The sequence below is a fragment of the Littorina saxatilis genome, linkage group LG15 (assembly GCF_037325665.1).
Source record: "Littorina saxatilis isolate snail1 linkage group LG15, US_GU_Lsax_2.0, whole genome shotgun sequence".
Classification (NCBI taxonomy): domain Eukaryota; kingdom Metazoa; phylum Mollusca; class Gastropoda; order Littorinimorpha; family Littorinidae; genus Littorina; species Littorina saxatilis.
The window spans coordinates 6,467,496-6,472,082 of NC_090259.1; the positions used below are offsets into that span (position 1 = coordinate 6,467,496).

General features: G+C 43.2%; 1 protein-coding gene across 3 annotated transcripts in view; it reads left to right on the plus strand.

Moving 5' to 3' along the window:
• Nucleotides 1-3,103: 3,103 nt before the first annotated feature.
• The window catches only part of LOC138948356 (neuralized-like protein 4), an 11,650-nt gene continuing 10,166 nt past the window's right edge, over nucleotides 3,104-4,587 (plus strand). The window contains exon 1 of one of the 3 annotated variants that reach the window (XM_070319889.1): nucleotides 3,104-3,146. The gene's annotated coding sequence lies outside the window, so the exon portion shown is untranslated. Of the gene's footprint in view, nucleotides 3,251-4,587 lie in introns of all 3 variants that reach the window. The other 2 variants (XM_070319887.1, XM_070319888.1) reach the window with 2 other exon arrangements.

The window sequence follows — 4,587 nt, forward strand, 5'->3', positions numbered from 1 at the left end:
AGAGAGAGAGAGAGAGAGAGAGAGAGAGAGAGAGCTCGAACTCGAACTCGAACTCGAAAACTTTATTACCGAGGGATGATAGCATTAGGTCCATATGGTCCTTTCTTACAGCTAGTCCCTACTATAATAAACACATGAAACAAAGAACAAATATGAAGAATTTATAAATAAAAAATTATAAAAAAAAACAAACACAAAAAACAATGGGGAAAGGTATAACAAAATAAAAATTTAAAAATTCAAAAGTGTGCTTGTTAATGGAAGCATACTATACACTTTCTCTTTTACACATCCTCACACACACTCGCACAAAGAGAGAGAGAGAGACAGAGAGAGAGAGAGAGAGAGAGAGAGAGAGAGAGAGAGAGAGAGAGAGAGAGAGAGAGAGAGAGAGAATTGAATTGAATTGAATTGAACTTTATCTAACAAAGATTAAGATTTAAGGCTACGCCTTTTCTTACAATCTGTCCTTGGGACGCACAGACACACAATGATAAAATTGAAAAATTAAAAATTAAAAAGTTAAAAAGTCAGAAAACTTCAGCACGTGATGATAAAGATGACGATGAACATATGTGGTTATTCATAAAATCAAATGCATACTATGCAAGTAATTATAAGTACAAGCTGGTAGCAATCGAACATGTAGCAATAGTACAACAAAAATATGTTCAGAATATACAATGCACAGCATATCTTTGGCGTAATACTAAGTGTGGTAAATCAATACGCGTTAAACTACTCAGACATTAAGTGTTTTTTGACACATTTTTCAGTAAAACTTGTTAATGACTTTAAGTGCTTTAAGGGATAATGGAAGTGAATTCCAAACTGATGTACCCGAAAAAGCAAGACTGGTCTTATAAAGGTCAATTCGTGGAATCGGTGGGATCAAGTTGACCGACCCATATCTGTCGGTAGCTTTATTAAATAATGATGTAATGTAAATCGGCACTTTACCGTAATACAATTTGTGCATGAAAATGGCTTTGTTTAACTTGAGATGCTTTTCCAGTGGAAGAAAGTTAAGCCTTTTTAATTTCATATCTGTTGGGGCATTATCCTTTACGATGAGTATAGCCGAGAGAGAGAGAGAGAGAGAGAGAGAGAGAGAGAGAGAGAGAGAGAGAGAGAGAGAGAGAGAGAGAGAGAGAGAGTGAGAGAGAGAGAGACTGAGAGAGAGAGAGGACACTTTGTTTGTTAACGTTTCAAGGGAGAAAATCGGACCGAAATACATTGAAAGTAAGGGAGGATTTACTTCCCTTGCAACAGCTATCGCCCTGTTAGAAAGCAGCGCGGCTGACGCAGTCGCTTTGGTTTACTTGTCGCCGGTGGATTTAAAGGGACAGCCCTACTCGTTAAAGCGGTCATGTTCACCACACAAGGTCTGTCCAGGTCTACATTCCCAAGGCCTCAAGCAAAACTCACGTGACCTCAGGCAAACAACGTTGTCGGCTAACACATGAACTCTGGGCAAGCGATCCGGCATTGCGGCAACAATTCGTTAACTGCGATGTGTATCAGTATTATCGACAGAAATGCTTAATGGTTTGTTTGTTTGTTTGTTTGTTTGCTTAACGCCCAGCCGACCACGAAGGGCCATATCAGGGCGGTGCTGCTTTGACATTTTACGTGCGCCACACACAAGACAGAAGTCGCAGCACAGGCTTCATGTCTCACCCAGTCACATTATTCTGACACCGGACCAACCAGTCCTAGCACTAACCCCATAATGCCAGACGCCAGGCGGAGCAGCCACTAGATTGCCAATTTTAAAGTCTTAGGTATGACCCGGCCGGGGTTCGAACCCACGACCTCCCGATCACGGGGCGGACGCCTTACCACTAGGCCAACCGTGCCGGTTCATGCTTAATGGTGTCATATCGAGCGGACACTGCATAACATACACATCGGAGTCAGTTATTTGGTGCCATTGGTTTTGTTTCACTGGTCGGCCATGTGTTTCCTGTCAAGGCTGTTTGTACAAGGTTTTGTTAGCGTGGGCAACACCTTTCCGCTATAAATCTTGACAGGGTTATTTACGGAGTTATTTTAGACGGGCCGTCTAATCTGTACAGGATTCTCAGCCATATCTTTTCGAACACCTAGCCCCAGATAGTCATAGAGAGACGACAGCTTTAAAGACTTGATTCATTAAAGAGAGTCATAGAGAGACCACAGCTTTAAAGACTTGATTCATTAAAGAGAGACCGGCACGGTTGGCCTAGAGGTAAGGCGTCCGCCCCGTGATCGGGAGGTCGTGGGTTAGAACCCCGGCCGGGTCATACCTAAGACTTTAAAATTGGCAATCTAGTGGCTGCTCCGCCTGGCGTCTGGCATTATGGGGTTATTGCTAGGACTGGTTGGTCCGGTGTCAGAATAATGTCAGTGACTGGGTGAGACATGAAGCCTGTGCTGCGACTTCTGTCTTGTGTTATATGTAAAAGCAGCACCGCCCTGATATGGCCAAACAAACAAACATTAAAGAGACTCATAGAGAGACCACAGCTCTAAAGACTTGATTCACAAGAGAGTCATAGAGAGACCACAGCTTTAACGACTTGATTCACAAGAGAGTAATAGAGAGACCACAGCTTTAACGACTCGTTTCATCAAGGTTTCCATTATTCTCTTCTTCTTCTTCCGTTCATGGGCTGAAACTCCCACGTTCACTCATGTTTTTGCACGAGTGGGTTTTTACGGATTGACCGTTTTTACCCCGCCATTCAGGCAGCCATACGCCGCTTTCGGGGCCGGGGAAGCGTGCTGGGTATTTTCGTGTTTCTATAACCAACCGAACTCTGAAATGGATTACAGGATCTTTTCCGTGCGCACTTGGTCTTGTGTTTGCTTGATACACGAAGGGCTAGGGGTCCATTCAATACACACCTTGGTTCGATCGACTAACACAGGTTTAAAACTCCTTCGAACTTTCAATATGAGGAAGATCGATTGCGGGCCGCGAGAGGCTCGTGTGTGAAAAGCACATTGAACAATTTTCAATAACGATTCACTCTGCTGTTGAATGGGTCTCGCAGGGCATAATCTAAAGGCAGGCGCGCCTCTGCTTTATTGCGCAGCTTTATAGGTGTGTCTCGGCCGGTTCCTATGCCTTTCAATGTGTAGAATCCTAACTTCCACAAAAGGTAGGGGTTGAGAGATTTGACAATCATATTTATCAAGCGCTTGGTAACGTCATTTGTTGCTTTTAAGGGCTGTGTGTGTCTCTTTTTGTCTGGAGCAATTTCTGGTAAGTTTTGCTTTGATGCCTTGCTTACAGTAAATTCGTTGCATTTGTTTTAGTGCTATGTGTAGTTTTGGTTTAAACAAGAGTGATTCTTCATTTTAATCGGATCTAATCGTTGCACAAGAACATCGCGATGAACCATAATTATCAGTGAGAAATCCTTCTACAAACACGTTGTTAGGATATAGAGCATTACGCAGTAACGCTCACAATGTGAGAGAAAAAACAATACAATCAACACTTCATTTACCTAGAGTTGATATGTAGTGTTAATCTATTTTTCCTTGAGCAATTTCGTATTCTTTATCCCAGCGAAGCTAGGTTGGTCCCACACTAGAGTTGATTTCAACCAAATGATGTGTGTGTGTGTGTGTGTGTGTGTGTGTGTGTGTTAGAACCCCTAAAACTTTCACAGTTTTGACTCGACTACAACAAAAATTGGCACAGGCAATGTTATTGATCCCAGGAAGGTTTTAAGACATAAATCGTTTTGATCCGACATCGACAACGGCAGTTACAAGCGCTTCCAATTTCTAAGTCATAACAAAGAAGGAGGTCAAACCCAGGTCAAGAAGACAATCAAAACTCATGACGTCAAACTCATGACATCATTCTCTTCTACACAAGGAGCTGAATTCAAAATGTTATGACATCTTCCATGACGTCAAACTTGAGGATTCCACACAGTGGACTAGATCACCTCCATCATAATATTGTGAGACAGCCCCAGACTGGTATACTTCCATGCACCTTTGCCGCTCTTTGTGTCACGTAGCTGCAATAATCCGTATGCAGAGAAGTTAGGAGTGGACGTTTTGCTACGTGCTACAGGTGGAGATGGAAGTTCACCAAAAATTGGGACCATACTAACAAAAATACGGTGGGTGCAATCGTTGCCCCATTTTTTCAGCAAACGCCACCCAAGGCCGTTTTGGACGGGTAGAAATTCCGTAGTTTCCAAGTCTATGGATAAAGCTCGCGTAAGAAGAATACGTCACGGTCGAAAGTCTTTGACGTCAATTAATGCATCATGACGTCATGCCTCCCTGAAGTCTTTCTCTCTCGCGCAGTGTGTGTGTTTTTGTTCATTTTGTGCACATGTGTTGGTGTTACTGTTTGTGTGTGTGTGTGTGTGTGTGTGTGTGTGTGTGCGCGCGCGCGCACGCGTGCATGAAGAGTCTGTACTCGTATGTGTGTGGTGTGTGTATTTGTGTGTGTGTGTGTGTGTGTGTGTGTGTGTGTGTGTGTGTGTGTGTGTGTGTGTGTGTGCGCACGCGTGCATGAGTCTGTACTCGTGTGTGTGTAAATGTGTGTGTGGGTATAAGTATGTGTGTGCGTGC